We start from the raw sequence: 23,877 nt of genomic DNA on the forward strand, positions 1-23,877 counted from the left end.
AAATTAGACCAAGTTCTAAAAGTAATTTTTATACCTATGTACAATTTAAAGACTGTTTAAAGACTGACAGTCATACCCATTACAGCTTAACTCTGGCTTTTCCTCTGGGGTCACAAAGAGTCAAACATGACTGAGTGACCAACACTTTCCTAATGGGGCTAAACAGGCTATGCTGTGCTCAGTCGCTAAGTCATGTCCAACTCTTTGCAACCCCACGGACTATAGCCTAGGAGGCTCCTCTGTCTCTGGAATTTTCCAGGTACGAATACTAGAGTGGGTTGTCATTTCCCCATTCCAGGGGATCTTCCTGACCCAGAAATCAAACCTGTGTCTCCTGAATCTCCTGCACTGCAGGCAGATTCTTTACCATTGAGCCACCTGACACAGACTTCATTTCTGAGTAAGACTGATGTGTGTTGAGTCAGCACTGAAAATGCTAGTCAAGCTTTCACATCAACAGTATCTGAGGACAACTGAGAATAATAAGCCTTTTAACAACTTGAACGGAACCATTTTAAAAAAGAAAAACAGTAAAAGGAAAAAAAAGAATAAAAATAAAATAAACGTATGACCTTGGCTCGCCAACTTTTATCCGCATACTTCTTGTTTGAACCATGTCCCATGGGTCTGTCTGCACAAGGGGGACTGCTGCTCTCCTTTGTAAGCTTGGGATGCCTGCCTCTCTCCCCAATCCCAGCCCCAGTAGGGTGTCGACTTGTGATCAACAGAGAAATAGATCATGGAGAAGTGGGCTATTTTTCCACATCGCCTGTTTCCCCGCAACTGCCTTTTTCCTGGTCTGGAAGAAAAGTTTCCATGACAACCAAGTCGCTAACGTTCGCTCCCCACCAGCTGACTTGCTTGCCTCCCAAATGATCAGCTGGATATTGTGTTAAAATTATTTTACAGCGGCTGGCTAATCTGCAGGGATTATTTGTCTGTTTATTTTTGAGAAATGGGCTCCTTGCTGAAACTTCTTCAGTGGGCCTAACTTATTTTTCTTGTACTTTAAAAGCATAATCTCAACTACACAGAACAAGTTTACGCCAACATTACAGAGTCACCTCCCAGGAAATAAAATATGAACGTGAAGCTTCCTTTCTCATGTAAGTGCTTCAAGGGCAGAACCAAGCTTGATTTTTCTTTCCCTCCTCAGGTGCCTAACACATGGTCTGGCAGGTGGTGTACATAAAATGAATGTTGAATATCTTATCACCTGAGATTCTCCAAACAGAGTATTTTATGTTTAGGTTGATGGGTTGAGGCAGAATTAACCTCCTAGCAATGTAATAATCTTTTTGTTTTTAAAAATGTCTGCCTATGTGAAAGGCAGGAAACTTACAGCAGAGTATTAATACATGGCAATTATTAAGACTGTGCCTGTAAGAAAAACTGGAAGGGGACATCCCTAGCAATCCAGTGGTTAAGAATCTGCTTGCAATGCAAGGGATGCAGGTTCGATCTCTGGTCAGGAACTAAGATCTCTCATGCCATGGGGTAACTAAGACCACCTACCACAAAGACTGGAAGGAAATATACTAAAATATTTACAATTGTTATGTTTAGTAGATGGAAATGTGGAAGTATTTCTTCTGATTTCTCTCAACTTAATTTTTTCTTTTTTGTTAACTAAATGTATTTTCCTTTTCAGTATTATCTTGGTTTTTTGCAGGGGCTGTAACTTTTAACCGAGTGGTTTATAAACAACAAACATTTATTTCTCACAATTCTAGAGGCTGGGAAGCCCAAGATCAAGCTTTTAGCATTGTCACGTTTTGGTGAGGGCTTTCTTCATGGCTCGTAGTCAGCCTGCACCTTCTCATTTGGTCCTCATATGGTGGTAACAGTGAGAGATCTCTCTGGGATCTCCTTTATAAAAACATTAATTCAATTCAGGAGGGCTCCACTCTCATGACCTGAGTTCCTCTCAAGGCCCCACCTGGTAATACATAACATCACCATTAGGAAACTTGCCATGTGAGATTGTGGGAGACATGAACATTCAGATCATAGCAAGTATCTACTATGTTCAAGCCACTGTGTTGTTGCTTAGTGGCTAGGGCACATCTAACTCTTTTGTGACCCCATGGATGGTAGCCTGCCAGGCTCCTCTGTCCATGGGATTTCCCAGGCAAAAATACTGGAGTGGGTTGCCTTTTTCTTCTCCAGGGGATCTTCCCATCCCAGGGATTGAATCTGCATCTCCTGCCTTGGCAGGCAGATTCTTTACTGCTGAGCCACCAGGGAAAGCCCAAAGGCACTGTGTGTGTGTGTGTGTGTGTGTGTGTGTGTGTGTAAGTTGCTCAGTCGTGTCCGACTCTTGCGACCCCATGGACTATAGCCTGCCTGGCTCCTCTGTCCATGGAATTCTCCAGGCAAGAATACCGGCTGCTGCTGCTGCTAAGTCGTGTCAGTCGTGTCTGACTCTTGCAACCCCATGGACTGTAGCCTGCCTGGCTCCTCTGTCCATGGAATTCTCCAGGCAAGAATACTGGAGTGGGTTGCCATTCCCTTCTCCAGAAGATCTTCCTGACCCAGGGATTGAACCCAGGTCCCCCATACTGCAGGCAGATTCTTTACCGTCTGAGCCACCAGCAATCCTCTAACGCACCATGTGCTGTGCTGTGCTTAGTCCCTCAGTCATATCCGACTCTTTGCAACCCCATAGACTGTAGCTGGGCAGGCTCCCCTGTCCACAGTGATTCTCCAGGCAAGAATACTGAAGTGGGTTCCAGGACACCATACCATTCCCCAAGTAAGAAGAATTAACCAATTGCTCTCCTATTCAGAGCCATAAAGAGAAGAGGTGAACTAGATAGAAAACAACTCTTTAGAAGGATTATTTACCCTGAAATGCATGCTAACTGGTGTTATGACTATATGCTGTGGTGTGATGAAAATGAGACAGGGACCCCTCCATTCAGAAAGGGAGCTTGTGAAGAAGGATGAAAAATCTTTTCCCCTTCTCAAAAGACACATCTGATCTTAGTTAATGTTTTTGCTCTTTCTCCTGAAATAATACAGGCAGACATATCTGTACTGGCTTCTGGAGGACAAGTAGGAACTAATTAGTCCAGGTAAAAACAAAAGAAAGGCAGAAAAATATTCCATGTAGAACCATATAGAAAGAAGAGCATGTTCAAAAAGCTGGATGATTACGAAAGTGTGATGACACTGCAGAGAATGCAATTTTTCCACCTACTTACGGAACTGGAGGCAGGTAAGAGGCGATATCCAATGAAAAACTATTAAACAGACTTATTATATACAGACATTGAACTTTATACTAAAGAAAAGGAGAGGTACAGAAAATTAATGCACATTTGTATTTTATAATCATCTCTGTGTCTGCAACATGGAAAGTGGATTTGGGGAGGGAGGAATAAATGCTAGAAAAGACCAGTGTTCTTTGCAGGAGAGGATGTTAGCCATACCAAAGCTGATATAGAATGAATGGGGAAAAAAAGTAAACAGAGACATTTTGGAGGTAGAATTGATAAGAGTTGGAGATTATTGAACATGAGCTTAATAGAAAGAAAGGATCAAAGGAAATTTCAAATTTCTGACTTAAGCTGATGGACAGAGGAGGCAAAAAGTGACAATCAAAGGAGGATGCTCTAGTGATTTCTAGATAAGTTGAATCTGATCTGTTTGTGAGACACTCAAATGGATATATAAAGCTAGCAACTCAATGTGGGACCAAGGCTGTGTGTGTGTATGTGTGCACGTGTGCATGTGTGCATGTGAGTGTGTATACATGAGTAACAGAGAAACAGAGTAGCCCACCCCCCTTAATGTCCCAGCCATATCTAGATTTGTTTAACAGTCTTTTGGGTGTCAGGAGCTTTCCAGGTAGCTCAGTGGTAAAGAATCCTCTTGCCAAGGCAGGAGATATGGATTAAACCCCTGGGTTGGGAAGATCCTCTGGAGGAGGAAATGGCAACCCGCTGCAGTATTCTTGCCTGGGAAATCCCATGGACAGAGAAAACTGGCACACTACAGTCCATGGGGTTGCAAAAGAGTTGGACATGACTTAGCGACTACCAACAACAAATGTGGGTCTCAATGGTACAAAATCACTCAGCAGTTATAAGATGGTGTGGTACATTAGAGAGAACGAGTCTTTCAAGTCAGGTACACCTTAGCTTTTATCTCAACTCCACTACTTACTTGCTACAAAGATATGAGGCAAGTTATTATATTTGAGCCCACTCCCCCTCCATCAAAAATGGAACTGCTGATCCCACTTTACAGGCTTAAGTGAGATTATATATGTAGAAGCATTTGGCACACAGTAGACCCTCAGTTGGAGAAGGCAATGGCAACCCACTCCAGTACTCTTGCCTGGAAAATCCCATGGACGGAGGAGCCTGGTAGGCTGAAGTCCACGGGGTCGCTAAGAGTCCGGCACGACTGAGCGACTTCACTTTCACTTTTCACTTTCATGCATTGGAGAAGGAAATGGCAACCTACTCCAGTATTCTTGCCTGGAGAACCCCAGGGACAGAGGAGCCTGGTGGGCTGCCATCTATGGGGTCGCACAGAGTCGGACACGACTGAAGTGACTTAGCAACAGCAGCAGCAGACCCTCAGTTATTCTTTATTTTCTTAACTCAGTTTCTAGCGGTCTTGGCATTCTCTCCCTCCACCTCCCTCTTTTTTTTTCCAGTACCTCCTGACTCCAGTTTCCACTTTAACTCATACTGTTAATATAAAGCATTATTTCAATTACCTGATAAAGAAAAAATTCTGCCCCCGTGCCCCCATCTTCCCTCTGTACTGTCTGGCCCTGCATGTGTTTGTAATCCTCTCCTGGCCTTGTCTACATCTAATTTACTTCCTTTCGGTTGAATGTTATCACAAGACAAAAATTGTTCTCACTTCGTGTTTACTGCAAATAGATAACCATTATCTCCAATGGGCCTGCTTGGTTCTATCTTAGGTGGTTCACATTCTGCAACTTGTTAATTATTTCATTTTATTTCTCTACATCAGGTTGGTTCCTTTCTGCATTGATACTCAGATAAAGAGATGAAAACAAGTTTGTACTTTCATATGCCTTTTCAAACCGATTACCACTGGAAACAAACTGAGGCCCTTAAAATTTGTTTTGATTGTAAAGTTCAATGATCGCCATCAAAATTCTCTGACTGGCAAAGACAAAGACTTTCAGATTCCCCTTTACAGGGAAGTGAGTTAATTTCAGTGAGGGATCTCAGTCAAGTGAACCAAGGCTTGGTCAGTTCCAGAACACAGGGCTCCTTCATATGAGGGGTTATCTAGGGCAGCAGCCAGAGCATGAGGGATCAAAGGGCAAGGTTCAGGCAAATCCAGGAAAGAGAACAGTGGCCAGAGAAGAGAAAGCAGTTGCCTTATTCAAGGAAAGGCATTAGAATGAGAAAAGAAAGGAAATCAGTACTCTGGAATTTGGTAAACATAAGATAGATGGCAATGGCACCCCACTCCAGTACTCTTGCCTGGAAAATCCCATGGACGGAGGAGCCTGGAAGGCTGCAGTCCAAGGGGGTCACTGAGTGTCGGGCACGACTGAGCGACTTCACTTTCACTTTTCACTTTCATGCACTGGAGAAGGAAATGGCAACCCACTCCAGTGTTCTTGCCTGGAGAATCCCAGGGACGGCGGAGCCTGGTGGGCTGCCGTCTATGGGGTCGCACAGAGTCGGACACGACTGAAGTGACTTAGCAGCAGCAAGATAGGTGGAGAGGATTTAGGTCACAAACAGTGAGCAAGGGAAAGTGTATTTAAAGTACCCTCTTCAGGGATGATGGTTAAATATCTGACCCCACTCCTAAGCATGTATCTGGAGAAAACCATAATTTGATATGTGCACCCTGTAATCACAGCAGCACTGTTTACAATAGCCATGACATGGAAGCAGTGTCCATTGACAGATGAATGGATGGAGATATAATACATATATACAATTGAATATTACTCAGCCATAAAAAGGAATGAAATAATGCCATTTGCAGCAACATGAATGGACCTAGAGATTACCATACCAAGTGAAGTCAGAGAAAAATCATACGATATCATATGATATCACTTATACGTGAAATCTAAAAAGGTGATACAAATTACTTTATTTACAAAACAGAAACAGACTCACAGACTTGAAAAACAAACTTATGGTTACCAAAGGGGAAAGGTGAGGGGGGTAGGGGTAAATTAGGAGGTTGGGATTAACATATATACCCTGCTATATATAAAATAATCAACAAGGACCTACTGAACAGCATAGGGAACTCTACTCAATAATAGCCTGCACAGGAAAAGAATCTGAAAAATAATGGATATATATATATATATATATATGGACGGAGGAGCCTGCTGGGCTGCAGTCCATGGGGTCACTAAGAGTCAGACTCGACTGAGCGACTTCACTTTCATGCCTTGGAGAAGGAAATGGCAACCCATTCCAGTGTTCTTGCCTGGAGAATCCCAGGGACGGGGAGCCTGGTGGGCTGCTGTCTATGGGGTCACACAGAGTCGGACACAACTGAAGTGACTTAGCAGCAGCAGCAGCATATATATATATAACTGAACCACTTTGCTGTACATCTGAAACTAATACAACATTGTAAATCAACTATATCCCAATATAAAATTAAATTAAAAATAAATAAATTACCCCCTTCAGGGATGATGGTCAAATATCTGAAAATAATATAACTCAAACTGAAGCAGATAAAGGCAGGTCCTTTTTTCTCATCCTGATTGTGACTTTTTGATTCTGTTGACCTGAAATAAATAGACTGCCTGATATGTCTCTGAAGATGGGTTTATTCATGATCAGCAGAGAATTGCAATTCAGGGTCTGCAACCATGGCAAGCCTCAGGCAAGGCCCCCCACAGCAAGAAAAGGAAAACATTTTTATAGAGAGGAAAAAGAAGCTGGGAGGGTCATAACAAACAAAGTCCATGGCTGTTCATTGGCTGAGTCCTTGCCAGGAAAGAAGAGGAGGTGTTCTCCTTCCTGCTGGGCTTGGCTCACCTCACAGGGTAAACCCTCCCCCTGCTGATCTCCCAACTCTAATCGAGGTTTCTGTTTATTAACTTTTTACAATTTCCATCCAAGAAAATTATACAAGAGCCTATAGAAGATTGCCCCAATAAAAAGCCTGCACTTTATCCATACCTGCCTCACACTTCACTTTACTCTCACATCTTCTCAACTCTCCACTTCTGTTTCTACCTCCAGCCCCCACAATATGGACCTAAACCATTCAGTTTCTTCTTTGCTTTGTTTTGATTACTCTGTGCACATGTGTGTGTGTGTATGCACGTGCACGTTTCTGGGCACACTAAGTTGCTTCTGTCGTGTCCAACTCTGTGCAACCCTATGGACTGTAGCCCACCAGGCTCCTCTGTCCATGGAATTCTCCAGGCAAGAATACTGGAATGGGTTGCCAAGCCCTCCTCCAGGGGATCTTCCCAACCCAGGGATCAAACGCACATTTCTTATATCTCCTGCATTGGCAAGTGGGTACCACTAGTGCCACCTGGGAAGCCCCTTGACCACATATCCAACTAAAAATTTCATCTATTCCTCTCCTCAGTTATATATCCCATACATCTCTCTGCCGATAAGAGGTCTGAAAGGAAATATAAAGAAGAAACTCCTCCTCTTCCTCTTCCTGCTCCTCCTCTTCCTCCTTAACCTTGTGAATCAGCTCTGAAAAATAGAACTGAGAAGAAAGGGAACCTGCTTTTTCTGAGCGCCATATAAGTGCCCAGCACTTAAACACTTGACAGGCCTTATCCTTTTAAATCCCCACTATGTTTCAATTTCACAGTTGGGAAAGCTGAAATTCCTTAAAATAACAAAGCTGGTAGATGGAAGAGCTAGGATTTAGACACTAGTGATTCTAACTCCAAACACAATTTTTAACAAGTCCTAATTTATAATTGCACTTTGATGGCACAATATGAATCATCTCTCCACAACGTCTTCCATCACCCAGCTATTTCTTCCTTTGCTCAGTGTCTTTCTGACCCACCACAGGCACAAAGTGAACCAGGGAATCACTCTAGAAAGCAAATATTGGGTTGGCCAAAAATTTTGTCCAGGCTTTCTCATTACACCTTATGGGAAAACCTAAACAAGGTTTTAGGCCAACCGAGTACGTCCAAACCTCTTCATTCAGAACTCTGGGGCTCTGGTATGCTTTGCTTTTCTTGTGCATTCATTGAAATATAAAGTATTTTGTGATATGAATTCAGGAGTGGCATTTAGAGACCTAAAACCTGATACTTGGCTTTAAAATCCTATCCTGAGATAAATATCCTTCTTGTATGCCAAGAGGGAAAAAAATCAAGATGAAAAAGCAATGCATTTAATAATAATCCCAATGAACAGTAATGAAAGGAGCTGTGTGGCTGGGTTGATGCCAAGTCACCTCTGCCCTGTCTGACGCCGATCCACCACTTCTGTCTTCGGCTGTTTATTCAGTCCAAGGGCCTCACTCCCTGCTTGATATGCATCCCATGGGTTGCCAGGGCCAGATATCCTGAAATAAACCATCAAATGGACTCCAGGCAAACTTCTTGTTCCTGTTATGAATTTTGAGAAGTACAGAGAACCATCTGCAGACCAGAGTGTAGTCCTTTTAGGCATACTGAGGAAAGGTCAGCTTCCCTCTTCTGGAGGATGTATCTCCCCTAGTCCAGGAGCAAAGAGCAGAGGTGACACCTTCTGTGTTTATAATCTTGTTTGCAGCCTGGTTCAGAAAAAAGATCGTAGACTTTGTAGTCAGAAAGTCATGGGTTTAAGTCTGATCTCTGCCACCTATTCTATCTGCAACCTTATAATACATGCAACCTAAATATGTATACATCACACATAATATAATGACATGTGTCCACCATTAGGGGCTTCCCAGGTGGCGCTAGTGGTGAAGAATCCACCTGCCAATGAGCGAGACGTAAGAGCTGCAGGTTTGATTCCTGAGTCGGAAAGATACTCTGGAGGAGAACATGGCAACCCACTCCAGTATTCTTGCTTGGAGAATCCCATGGACAGAGGAGCCTGGTGGGCTACAGTCCATAGGGTTGCAAAGAGTCAGACACAAGTGAAGTGACCTAGCATGCACGCACATCCACTATTAGAGTATCATACAGATAGTTTCATGGCCCTAAAAATCCTCTGTGCTCTGTCTGTTCATCCCTCTCCCCTCACCAAATCCTGTCAACAAGCGATCTTTTTACTGTCTTCATTGTTATGCCCTGTCCATAATGTCATATAGTTTGTAGCCTTTTCAGATTGGCTTCTTTCATTTAGTAATATGCACTTAAGTTTCTTCCATACCTTTCATGGCTTGACAGCCTTTTGTTTTTAGCATCGAATCTACTGTTCACAGTGGTGAACATTTTTTAAACAGAAAAATCCAACTGAGATTTACTGCTTCAGAGTTTTTCCACATATTTTAACCTGGTCCTCAGGGTGATTCTGATGCACATCTGGGTCTGATAATTGTAAATATTTCTCCTGGATTTAAAAAGCATATACATTATAGCCAGACAAAACTATAATTTGAAAATATACATGCAGCCCTATGTTCATAGCAGCACCATTTCCAATAACCATAAATAGAAACAACTTAATGTCCATCGATAGATGAATAGATAAAGAAGATGTGATAGATCGGTAGACAGACAATGGAGTGTTACTGAGTCCTAAAAAAGAACGAAATCATGACATTTGCAGCTACATGGAAGACCTAAAGATTACCATACTAAGCAAAGCAAGTCAGAAAGACAAAGATAAATACCATATGATATCATTTATAAGTGGAATTTAAAATAAAACGCAAATTAACTTATCTATGAAACAGAAACAGACTCATCAACATAGAGAAAAGACTTGCAGTTGTCAAGGGGCAGGGGGCTAAGGGAGGGCTGGACTGGGAGTTTGAGACTAGTGGATGGAAACTATTACATACAGGATGGATAAACAACAAGGTCCCACTATATAGCACAGCAGAAGTATATTCAACATCCTGTAATAAACCATAATAAACAAGAAAAATAAAAGGCACATGTATTAACGCTCCCTAGATTTAAGATTCTTTTCCTTTGAGGGAAAAATGTTTATTTCCTCTAAGATGGGCAAGTCTATGCTCCATCCCAGTCGATCAATGAGCCCTAGGACAAGAGAGAATACAGGAGAATCTAGACAGGATGGGTTCTTCCCTAATAAAGTAAGTTTTGCCTTTAGCTCTTGATCAGTTGGGAGGGAGGGAGGAAGAAGAGAAAAGGGCAATTTGTCAAGACAAAGTGGTAGAAAACAGGAAAAGTGCTAAAATTCTGACATCCTAATTTTTGCCACATGATAGGCACTCTGAAGAAATTGTCTCTTTAACTTTATTTCTATAGGAGGTAATATTTACCCATTTAAAAGGAAACTAAAAGCAGAAACTTTAACATTTGCAGATGAGAGAATGGGGATTCAATCTAATGTCTGCCTGTCTTCTTGTACATTTATTATTTTACCCATTCCAGATCTAGATCATATGATTTTTGAGTAAAAGGACCAACGGGTCCATTTTAAGCCTGCTGCTTGACAGACACAAAGTACACAATAAATATTTATGAAATACGTCCTAATGAATAATTGTTCACAGGAGCATGCCTCCTCCTTTTGCCAGATTCACTCCAATAGAAAATGCAGAAAGATTAGTTAATATTTCTGATGGGCCAGTGGTTAAGACGTTGTGCACCTAATGCAGGGGGCTTGGATTCAACCCCTAATCAGGGAACTAACTCCCACAGGCCACAACTAAAGATTCTGCATGCCACGATTAAAAAACAAAAATCCCACATGCCACAACAAAGATCAAAGATACCACATTCTGCAACTAAGACTTGGTACAGCCAAATAAATAAGTAAAAATATATTGTTATGACCCAGGAATCCCACTACTGGGCAAATACGCTGAGGAAACCAGAAATGAAGAGGACGCATGTGCCCCCGTGTTCACTGCAGCACAATTCCAATAGCTAGGACAGGGAAGCAACCCAAATGTCCATCAGCAGATGAATGGATAAGGAATTGTGTACATACACACAATGCAATATTACTGAGCTATAAAAAGGAACGCACGAGTCAGTTCTAATGAGGTGGATGAACCTAGAGTCTATTATACAGAGTGAAGTAAGTCAGAAAGAGAAAGACAAATATCATATATCAATGCATACATATGGAATCTAGAAAGATGGTACTGATGATCCTAAGTACAGGACAACAAAGGAGAAAGAGACATAAAGAACAGACTTTTGGACTCAGTGGAAGAAGGAGAGGGTGGGATGATTTGAGAGAATAGCATTGAAACATATACCTCACCATATGTAAAATAGATAGCCTTTGGAAGTTTGAATCACGTCACAGGGCAACCAAAGCCTGTACTTTGTGACAACCTGGAGGAACAGGGTGGGGAAAGAGGTGGGAGGGGGGTAAAGGATGGAGGTAGATTAAAATGTATGCCTATGGCTGATTTGTGTTGATATATTGCGGACACCATCACAGTATTGTGGAGTAATTATCTTCCAATTAAAATAATAAATTTTTTAAAAATAAACTGTAAAACTATATATTTTTTAAAACAAAATCTAAAAAAATATTTCTGATATTTTATGTAATTCACTTTCTGATATTTTTTGATAGCATAGGCCCTAGACAGAGATATGTCTTAATGCTGTTGATGATTCAGAAAAGCCTGTTAAACCTCAGACTCATAATCACAGGAGGCAATAGTGGTTCATTTTCTAAGCTCGACCTGACACACCTTTTGATCAAGGAGAGCCAGGGTAATGGTACCTATGATTTATCACCCTTCCAGAAGAGCCACAGATCCCATTCTACTATGCCTCGAACACATTTATAGCTTCTTTAGACTAAGCATCAATTCCCTCAATGTTAAAAAACAGTAGACAATAAATAAAGACAAGAGTTTGCTTCTAAATATATGGAGGGTGTTTCCTTATAAATCCCCTCCGAGAGCTCCTAATGACTTATAGCTCATATTGTAGTCATAGAATGAGCTGCAATTGCCCCTGGGCCTTCTCAGGCTAGTAACACATTAGACATTTGGGATGTGCATTAATTCTCTCATACCATTCACTCTTTTATATTCCATAGAGCTAGTAGCTCAGTGCTAATGAGGTCAAAGTCCCAGGTTTGATTTCTCATGGGTACAAATGATTATCCCTCTCTTGTTTAGACATGTAAGTATCACTGAAGCTTGCCAGCTCTGACTATGTTTTCTTCATGGACAAATTCTTCTAGAGAAAAGAGGGTCATTTCAACCTCTGGGTCTCAACATTCTACTCTATGAGAATAATAATAATAATAGATCCTTGCAGGTTCAATCCTTGGGTTGGGAAGATCACCTGGAGAAAGAAATGCCAACCCACTCCAGTAATCTTGCCTGGAAAATTCCATGGACAGAGGAGGCTGGCAGGCTACAGTCCACAGGGTTGCAAGAGTAGGACACAACTGAGCACGCATGAGAGACATATTTTATAATGTCCAAAGAAGTATCCAAGAAGATGCTGTATACATCTGTGCTTAATAAACATTATAGAAATAAAGGATAGGGGAAGGAAGAAAAGAGGGAGGAAGGGAGAAAGGGGAAGGGGGGGAAGAAAAGCCTTGGTAAGGTGGTATTAATAGAGTATCACTATGGCCTTTCATTGTTTATTCCTATCTAATGTATATCTTCTATTTTTTAATAATAGCAACCCAATATTTTTCTCAAGGAGCTAACTTTTTTCCACTTTGTGTTTATGTGCCTGGCACATGTCCTAGATCTAGAGGTGAAACCATACATATCACCATACATATCACAGGTCTCACCAATCCACTTAGTTCCATCTTTTGGACACAGTGATTATTGCAGGATTGAAATAGGCTTACATCAATTCAAAGCCAATTTCAAAGCAACTGGACAAGGGGTTTTCTCCAGAGACTTAGAAAGTGAAAAAGTGAGTCAGCATTCTCTTGGAACCATCTTGAATTGAGAGCTTGCCTGGAAATGAGAACAAAACATAACTGCAGAATCTAGAGATGTAGAGAACTCATTCCCAATGATGTTGTTTGAGCACCTGGATCTAGCTATACCCAAAGCTAATATTTTAAATTGTCAGCCCACAAACTTTCCTTTTTATTCAAAGCAGCTTAGAGTTGGGTTTCTATCACTGAGACTAGAAGAATCCTAATTAACACGGTTACAGAAAATAGGAAAGAGGTTAAAATCCCTTAGCTCTGCCACTGCATATGTTTCAGCCTATGCACAGGAAAAGAAGAACAAAAGTTACACAAAGAACACATTTAAATCTTGACTCTACTACTAGTGTTCTAACTGGGTTTAAACAAATTATTTAGTCTTTCAGAGCCTTGTCTTTGTATATGTAAAATGGAGAGATAGCTAACAGCCATGTGGAATTACATAGAGAATTAAATAAAATGAAATACATTAAGAGGGTAGCACGCTGTATGCACTCCATACACTACCTTCTACATCACTAATTACCTTCTAGAAACCCAGAGATGAGAGGGGATTAGACAAGTTCTCAGGGATTGTGTTCTTGATGCTATCAGCTCACATAGAGTTTCAAGTTCAGTTTTCCATTCACTTGAGTTCCATTGCAGCGTGACTGACCAGATTACTCTCTCCAACCCCCTGCGGTTATTGTTTCATTCTCAATAAAACCCACAATCCTTTCATCAGTGTCTTTTATTTAATGGGGTGAGGGTGGGAGTCTGCCACAGAGAAAATATCTCAGGAAGTTGGAAGTGTGGTAAGATGGAAAAAAGAAATCCTGTGTCTAGTCTCATTCTCTGGAGAGCTTTACAAAGGCATGATGAATGAAGGCAGGAGGGACGTGAAGGTTTTGCACGGAGGGGTTTGGGAATAGCCAAGCAGTTCAATGTAAGAGACGGATGTGGCTTCGTCGACAGGAATGACACCAAGGTCTTCCTTGGTGTATTTGTACACCAGACCGCCATAAAGAAGAATAACCCCAGAAGCACCCTGGCAGGGTAGGAGATGGAGAAAGTATGGAGTATGACATTGTTGAAAAAAGAAAAGATGGGGTAGGCAGCACATGTTACAGGGGCTGGTGGAATTACAGTGCAGAGCGGTCAGCGCGGACCACAAGCAGGTAGGCGTGGTCCATGCAGGGTCCTCCACGCCATGAGCAGCAGAGTTACCAAGATAGTGAGAGTGGCAGAAATTGAGGGATGGAAGTGTGCTGCCGGTGTCCACCTTACCACATGCAGAGACCGCCTAGGTGGGGACCACAGTATTCCAAGCCTCCTGCACACTGAGCAGGGACAGAGGGAGCTGACAACCAGGATGCAGAAAAAGGTAAGCCCATGAGAAAGAATATATATATCAGGTTAGAGACCAAACTTCTGCAGGGCTCCTCCTTGTCAGACAGCCTAGAGAGGAAGGCAATAAAGAAGAGAAGGAAAACCCAGGACACCAGACCAAGGTCAATGGCCACCTCAATATGGATACTGCTGCAACTTCAACTACTGACGCAGACACCCAGAAAACCCTCAACCAAAGGACAACAAAGAGACAAATACAGTCCATCCACCCACTGAGAATTCATCCACTCCCAGGGCTGACTGAGTAGGGCAGTGCTAAGTCAATGCCAGCCTGTCACCACTGCAGTCATCCAGTTTAATCATCCAAGAAGAAGAAATGAACATGAGATTCCAGCAGTAAGAAATGAACAGAAGATAGGAGCTGAAGACCTTAACTGGTTACTTTTTGCCCATTGACCAAATGACTAGAACTATCTGCACTGTCCCTGCAGCATGGGGTTTTCATTTTTACCTAAAGACATCTCTTTTTGGTAATGACAAATGTGTTTGTTTTTTTGTTTGTTTGTTTGTTTGTTTGTTTTTGAAGCCTGGTTTTTCTCAATACAGCATTAAAGGTTTTAAATTGTTTCATATCTATGAAGCTGGGATTTTTAAGGACCTCATTTTTAAGTTGTAAATGAAAGTTTACAACTTGATTTTTTCAAAAAAAGTCAACAAACTGAAAACACCATCTTAATAAAGGTCTTAACTTGCAAAAGGATTTGTTTAAGTTAAAAAAAGAGAATAACATTACATTACCTGTCCTGGCTTACAGAGACCTATCCAATCAGTTCAGTTCAGTTCAGTTGCTCAATCGTGTCCGACTCTTTGCGACCCCATGAATTGCAGCACGCCAGGCCTCCCTGTCCATCACCAACTCCCGGAGTTCACCCAAACCTATGTCCATCAAGTCAGTGATGCCATCCAGCCATCTCATCCTCTGTCTTCCCCTTCTCTTCCTGCCCTCAATCCCTCCCAGCATCAGAGTCTTTTCCAAAGAGTCAACTCTTATCATGAGGTGACCAGAGTATTGGAGTTTCAGCTTTAGCATCAGTCCTATCCAATCTGGTCCTCTCTAATCTTTCTGATCCTATCTATTGCCACATTTCCACTCTGCTTCAGAAAGCATCCATAAAGCCTTGGCATTAATTGTCTCCTCTTACTGACATGCTCTTCCTCTAATCTTTGCAGGATTAGTTCCTTCTCGTCACTCAGTTCCCAGCCTGTTACCTTCTCAGGGAGGCTTTTCTTGACTAAACAGAGGCACCCAGCCACTCTGTTACATCATCCTATATTAATTATCACTGTGGTATCTATTATTTTTCATTTTTTCATGTTGTTTATATTTGTTTTCCTCCATTAGAAAGTAAGCTCTTTAAGGGCAGAGATTCTGTTTGTCATTCTTTGCTGTTTTTCTGTCATCAGAAACAGTGTCAGAAACAGAGTCGGTGCTCAATAAATGCTCATTAAGTAGCCATATGGGGCTTCCCAGGTGGTGCTTGTGGTAAAGAATCTTCCTGCCAATGCAGGAGACGTAAAAGATACGGGTTCAATCCCTGGATCAGAAAGATTTCCTGGAGAAGGGCATGGCAATCCACTCCAGTATTCTTGCCTGGAAAATGCCATAGGCAGGGGAGCCTTGCAGTCTACAGTCCATGGAGCTACAAAGAGTCGGACACGACTGAGCAACTGATCACAAGACAAGTTAGACATATTCATGCATAAATAAGTTGTAGAGAGAGGTCTTGTTCAACACATAGTGATTCCTCTTGGCATTCAAGGCCCCCACTGTCTCCAAAGAGCTCAACATCTCCACCCAAATATTACATCTTGGCATGTCAATGAAAAGCTCAATGGTCAGTAGGATAGCCCAGACCTGAAGGAGCCGAGAATTTAGAGAACAAACATATCCCAGAGATAGACAGAAAAAACAAGAAGAACCCAGGTACAAGTAGTAACAGAAAGAAGGAAAAAGTGGAATCCAGGTAAACCAAGCAAGCACACACCGACATCCGTAGGTGCCAGGTACTTCACTATACCCTGGAAAGATAAGAGATGCGATAGTCCTCATCTGAAGTGCCCACATGGTCCCTGATGACTCTACCTGAGAGGCCCAGCAGGAAGGGGCATCATCTGGGTGACCCGACAGATGGGCTGAACAACCTGAGCAGAGTGGCCAGAGCTAAGAGAATTTCATCTTAGAGATGACAATCACCAGGCAAACAACATAGTCAGGGACCAAACCAGTGGCCCCCATTTCCCTACAACAGGAATAGGTTCATCTTTACCTGTATCGCTTACTGGGCTTCTGGATTCAGCACGGGATCCCATAGTCAAAAAGTGTTTGAAGCCACTGTGTATAAGGCAGATTGACATCTCGGGCTAGTTTAACAGCGAAAGAGTTTCACTACATTCCATTATTTAAAGACAATATTTGCTTGAAACCTCTTCCACTTCTGTCTTTAAGAAATAGGTAAATAGAAGCAATGCACCAACATTCTCATTTTCAAGTCCCCAGTGGGTTTCACTGTCACAATCACCTGGGTTATCAGGTTCCTACCTCAGCAATTGCTGGACAGGTGAGACCCGGAACATCCCACTCCAGTTGGAACAGAGCTGTCTCATTCTTCAGAACAGAAGAAGTGAAAGTGAAGTCACTCAGTCATGTCCGACTCTTTGTGACCCCATGGACTATAGCCTATCAGGTTCCTCCGTACATGGGATTTTCCAGGCAAGAATACTCAAGTGAGTTGCCATTTCCTTCTCCAGGCGATCTTCCCAACCCAGGGATTGAACCCAGGTCTCCTGCATTGTGGGCAAACGCTTTACTATCTGAGCCACCAGGAAAGTCCAACAAAAGCTGGTATTGATTTCTCTATGAGCAACAGTATTTAGCTCTTTTGCTTTCAGTCTGAGGGGCCCTGGAAGCTTCAGGTACTTTTCCTGGAAGAGAGTAGGCATCCTTTTTCTCCCTTGGCCTTGGGATGTTTGTTCCCCTGGTTTCTTAGATAGGCAACAGGAAGCAACTTTCATGAGCTGAAAGGCCAGACTACAAAAAAGCAGTAAGTCGGGTGTTTACAAATTTTTCACACTCTCACCTGCCGTCATGGGTTAGTCTTTACCAAGATGGCCATTCTGACTCACTAATTTTTTTACTGGAGTATAATTGCTTTACTGTGTTAGTTTCTGCTATACAGTGACATGAATCAGCTATATGCATAGATATATTCCCTCTCACCTGAACCTCCCTCCCTCTCATACTGCCCCTCTAGGTCATCACAGAGCACTGAGCAGACCTCCCTGTGTTACACAGCAGCTTCGCACCATCTATTTTATACATGGTAGTGTATTTATGACCAACCTAAGTGAAAGTGAAGTCGCTCAGTTGTGTCCGACTCTTTGCGACTCCATGGACTGTAGCCTACCAGGCTCCTCTGTCCATGGGATTTTCCAGGCAATAGTACTGGAGTGGATTGCCATTTCCTTCTCCAGGGGATCTTCCTGACCCAGGGATCGAACCCAGGTCTCCTGCATTGTAGACAGACGCTTTACTGTCTGAGCCACCATACATGGTAGTGTATTTATGACCAACCTAGACAGCATATTAAAAAGCAGAGACATTACTTTGCCAACAAAGGTCCATCTAGTCAAGGCTATGGTTTTTCCAGTAGTCATGTATGGATGTGAGAGTTGGACTATAAAGAAAGCTGAGTGCCAAAGACTTGACGCTTTTGAACTGTGGTGTTAGAGAAAACTCTTGAGTCCCTTGGACTGCAAGGAGATCCAACCAGTCCATCCTAAACGAAATCAGTCCTGAATGTTCATTGGAAGGACTGATGTTGAAGCTGAAACTCCGATACTTTGGCCACCTGATGTGAAGACCTGACTTATTTGAAAAGACCCTGATGCTGGGAAAGATTGAAGGTGAGAGGAGAAGGGGACAACAGAGGATGAGATGGTTGGATGGCATCACCAATTCAATGGACATGAGTTTGAGTAAACTCCAGGAGTTGGTGATGGATAGGGAGGCCTGGAGTGCTGTAGTCCATGGGGTCGCAAAGAGTTGGCCACGACTGACCGACTGAACTGAACTGAGTGTATTTATGTCAAACCTAATCTCCCAATTCATCCCACCACCCCTTCCCACTCTGTATCCACATATCCATTCTCTACCTCTGTGTTTCTGTTCCTTCCCTGCAAACAGATTCATCTGTACCATTTTCTAGATTCCACATATGTGCGTTAATATACAGTACTTGTTTTTTTCTTTCTGACTTACTTCACTCTGCATGGTCATGTAAACTGATAAATAAAATTCAGGGGGAGGGAGGGAATGGTAACTTCTAAGATATGTATAGGTTCCAAAGTTAACATAGGACATTCCGGTCCATTCTCTGAGATGGTCTTCCTAGCAGCTCTGTAACAGAGAGAAGGCAGGGATGAGAAAACTGACTAGTCTCCTAGTTCCTAGAGCTCTGGCTAACCTATTGTGCTTCTTTTCAGAAAAACTAGTTGGCTGTTCTTCCCCTGACATGAAGAGTAATTTGAACCAAACTGATGAAAACGATTGTTTCCTTTAATCAGAGCCATCTTTCACCCATATTTAGTAAAACTTAGGTGGAGAAAGACCCTGGCCTTGGTGTAAACCATGGTTAGCCCCAACAATTTATTTCCACCCCAAAGATTCTACCAGTTTTGCATCTGTCAATTTCTCCTGAAACAGAAATTACAAAAACAGTTTGCTCATAAGTAATATCATATGGTAAAAATAATAATAATGCTAAATCATTTGTTTAAGGTTTCCACACACCTCATGCTATACCACTCTTACAACAGAGTGACATAAATATTAGTACCTTATTTTACAAAAGAATAGATGAAGAAATTGAAGCGCACAAAATCAGTTAAATCACATGAGATGGCACTCGAAAGGAAGGACAGCTCTGCATGCAAGCAGTTTTACTGGCCTCTAAAATCTGTTCTCTTACTGCCCTCTTATAATGCACCTCAGGCACAGAGGTTGAGAAGGAAGTACCTGTGTGTGTCCAGAAAGGAAACTGTCCAATTCACCCTTCTTTCCACTAATATGTATTGAGTATCTGTTATATGCCAGATATTAGTCTACTCACTGGGGCCAAAAAGCACTGAAAAACAAAGTCTCCACCGTCCTGAAACTGACACCCCAGATGCAAACACTCCTGGCTTTTGAGCGATTATTATCCCTTGCCATCTACTCTCCCACAAAAAGAAAATAGGATCTCCTTATACACACATCACAAAATAAGAAATTTTACCTCTAGTCATAGTTAACTGTGAAGGCAGTGGCTCTCGGTCTTTGTATTCCAAGGTGCTGGTTAAATACCAGAATCACCACTCCATTCATGACTGTGACACAGACAAAGAGGCTGGATTTTCTATACAATTCCTGCATGCTAGCTGTATCTTAATTACTTTTTTGTTTCTCAAAGAAGCACAGCACTCTGCAAGAAAGTATTCTGTTATTGCAAGGTAACTATGAATCCTGAGGTAATTATTTGCGAACTTCAGCACTTAACTATGAACGGTCACAAATTACTCATGACCCACATCATAAATGAGGTAGATATTGAGATACTATATTCTGGGCCAAGGTTTTATCACCAGGATTCCTGTCTTGGAGAAAGGAGTAACTTACTAAATCATCATAAACCATATATATTTTATCATGGATCCATAAAGCCTATGTATTGGCTGTGGATCTGAAAATGTGTGTAGCTTTGGGGATCGTTTTTTAAAATTCATCAGCTTAGCACACAATAGCAGTCAACATGAAAGGTCAGAAATGGCCTTCCAAGTAGGCAGGGAGAGGAGGAAATCAGGAGATATGGAAAACCCTCCTACTAACTTTACAGATGGGATTCCCAGGTAGCTCAGTGGGTAAAGAAGATGCCTACAATAGAGGAGACGTAGGCAGACGTGAGTTTGATCCCCTGGTCAGGAATATCCCCTGGAGGAGGGCATGGCAACCCACTCCAGTATTCTTGCCTGGAGAATCCCAGGGACAGAGAAGTCTGGTGGGCTACAATCCACAGGGTCGCAAAGAGTTGGACACAACTGAAGCAACTTAGCACACACACATGCACACAACCTTACAGATAAGCCTTCGGCCAGTCTCATATATGGTTCATACCAGAAAGGGGCATGATAGCAACCACTAAGATTCACCAAGGCTGCATCTTTTTATTGTCACTGCTGCTGCTGCTGCTGCTAAGTCGCTTCAGTCGTGTCCGACTCTGTGCAACCCCATAGACGGCAGCTAGGATGTGGGAATCAAACATCTCGGGTGAGGTAAGAAAAGTGGTATTTTATAGGATTTACATGATATTTCCTCCACTACACAGCCTTAGAATCCACCCAAATGAGTCAGGCTCCCTGCAGGAAGCAGAATTGATCCTAGATCATTCAGATGAAGATATTTTAAATTAGGGACCAATTACAAGAGTACAGCCACAGTTAAAAAGTGAAAGTGAAGTCTCTCAGTCGTGTCCAACTCTTTTCCAACTCTTTGCAACCCCATGGACTGTAGCCTACCAGCCTCCTCTGTCCATGGGATTTTCCAGGCAAAGGTACTGGAGTGGGTTGCCATTTCCTTCTCTAGGAGATCTTCCCAACCCAAGGATCGAACCTGGGTCTCACACATTGCAGGCAGATGCATCACTATCTGAGCCACCAGGGAAGCCATAGTTAGGAAACAATCAAAGATGATGGGCAAGAAGAAATACTAATGTGGGAACTTCCCTGGCAGTCCAGTGGCTGAGACTCTGCATTCCCATTGCAGGGGGCCCGGATTCAATCCTTGGTCAGGAATCTTGATCCCACATGCTGCAACTAAAAAAAAAAGTTCCTATATGCCACAACTAAAGATCCCACATGCCACAATGAAGATGGAAGATCCCATGTGCTGCAACTAAGACCTGGCACAGCCAAATAAATAAATACATTTTAAAAATAATAATAATGTGAAGAGATGACATTAATATCCCTAAAGCCAAAGTTAAGATGTTTCAGGAACCCAAGATGGAGATGGAGCCTTGCAGGAGAGTTCTCAGAGAAACTTGGGGGGGGGTGTCGTTCTTGCCTGAGACAGGAACCAAAGCAGGAAGAGGGTTTGGAGAGATATATGCCGACCTCTCTCTCTCTACACATTTCAGTATATTGCCACTGCATCTTACTGGTCAAATCCAACAATTAGCCTTCCAGCCAGGGAGTCTCAGTGAGGTACTCTGCAAGGGTCACTGTGCAAAGCACAGAAAAGAGCAGAAAAGGGAAAAGGATAGAACTGTGGGTACAAGTGAATAAAAGGGGTAAAGTTGACCCATCCTTCTAGCCCCATCTCAAGTCAACCTCCCGTATTTCCGTATCCCTTCCCTGATCCCCGGGTGTCTCTCATCTCCGCTGACCTCCTGGTCTCAGCAGCTGCTCTCTTCTCCCCAGCACTCTTGGACATAATGCTCCGTTTTTCTCAGACTCCTTCTCCCAGTCCTTCTTCAAATTCACAGTCTTTCCTCCTCCTCAGAGGCTCTTTAAACACCATTTCTCAGGGAGACTTCAGCAGACCCAACATTTCAGAGTCCTCCTCTAGAAAAGGTAGAGAAACATCACTCGAAATGAAATGAGAAGACATTGAATCTACAGGAGTCCTTTCTAGTATGTACTATGGAACTGCTGGCGGGGGTGAAATTCAGAGGGGCTGACTGCCTAAAAGCCGCAGTAGCTAAACTTCCTCATGAGGAGAGTCTCAGCACTGCCACCACCGCTCCCCTATTCAGCCTCTCCTGCAAGTACCTGATGAACAGATGCTCTCACACTTATCCAGCTGGGGCGAGGGCTGGCTACATTAGCAGGCTGCTCAAACTTCTAAACCTAGCTGGGGACTGGGGATACCCGTTATGGACTGCTTTAATGTCCCCCACTCCTCCATTGTTAAAATATGTCACACATGCAGTGGTGTATTAGCATGCATCTTCCCTAGCCCCACACTGTCAGATTCAGCTTTGCTCATTCTCTGTCAAGACTGCATAGCTCTTAGCTCACTGCTGGGAACCTCCTAGGTAGATCTTCAAAAATTATACTGAATAAAAGAAAGGAATGAGCCCAGGATTTAGACAGACAAATGATACAGATAAAGACATAAATATACATATACATATATATAGATGCTAGATCAGAAAATACAGTTAGATTGCATTTTCATTCTGTGCCAATGAGACACCATTTACAATTTTGAGTTTGATACTAGGTGTCTTCATTTTAAGGAGACCTTCACTAATCAGAATACTCCTATAAAAATAGGAAGACTTTCAAAGTCCTGGAAGTCATCTGACAACCTTAGTGGTAGATATCTTGCTCACTCTAAATCTACTTCTTAAATGCCTTTTGCTTTCTAAATACTGTCAACTGCATTTGCACAGCAAGAGAGTTTTGCTTTTAACTGTGATAGGCACCTTACTTATTTGTATGTGTATACCATGCTTACTGGGCTTCCCCAGTGACTCAGCAGTAAAGAATTTGCCTGCAGTGCAGCAGCTGCAGAAGACACGAGTTCAATCCCTGGGTTGGGAACATCCCCTGGAGGAGGGCATGACAACCCACACCAGTATTATTGCCTGGAGAATTGCATGGATAGAGAAGCGTGGCAGGTTACAGTCCATAGGGTCACAAAGAGTTGGACACAACTGAAGTGACCTGGCATGCATGCACCATGCCTACTACTTTTATCCCAATCATAAGATTTTGAGATTGTGAAAGTTTGCACGAACTGCCAGGGGACAGTGAAAGACAATGAAATTTATGGTTTAAAACCAAAAGCCCACATTTTTACAAGTCTATTTAAAGAAGTTCAGCAACCAAAGTAATGCATATGCTCACCATAAATGTTTAGCTACAAACCAATACACTCTATTAAACACTTATCTTCCATAAATAAACTAAGCCCCCAAAAAGTAAAAATAAGGAGACAAGATAATGCCCAGAATTTCATCTTTTTCGAAAGAAAAGGCCACTTCCCAAACTAACTTTTAAGAAAGAAAAATATATTTTTTTATTTCAGAGGCATTTCCTACTTTTATGTTGGCAATATACATTTCAACAGCAAGTCTGCTTCTAAAAAAACGAGTTTATATTAATGCATCTTAAAAGCATGAAACTATAGCTCAGTCTAGATGACTAGCTGCAAACAAGAATGCAGATGGAAACCCTGTTTTATGCTCTTTAAGCATCCTGCACTCTGAGGCATAAAAGTACTGGGAATGTCACACTGAAGACTATCCGTGCATGTCTTTTCTTCTTTCATTTTGGACTGCAGTTAAAGTCCATGCTAATATCATTTCCCATTTCCCAGAAAAGAAATTAAAAGTCAGAAACAATTTAAATTACTTGAATCCTCTCCCATGAGAGGAATTTGTATACCTCAGAAATGAATGTGGCTCTTTGATGGGGAATGCTT

The 23,877-nt window shown here is 42.2% G+C and overlaps 1 pseudogene; it reads left to right on the top strand.

The window, feature by feature from the left end:
* The first annotated feature begins 3,135 nt into the window (after positions 1-3,135).
* Positions 3,136-14,658, top strand: LOC113875349 (annotated as a pseudogene).
* The last annotated feature ends 9,219 nt before the right edge of the window (positions 14,659-23,877 follow it).

Source organism: Bos indicus x Bos taurus, chromosome 18 (assembly GCF_003369695.1).
Source record: "Bos indicus x Bos taurus breed Angus x Brahman F1 hybrid chromosome 18, Bos_hybrid_MaternalHap_v2.0, whole genome shotgun sequence".
NCBI classification, from domain to species: domain Eukaryota; kingdom Metazoa; phylum Chordata; class Mammalia; order Artiodactyla; family Bovidae; genus Bos; species Bos indicus x Bos taurus.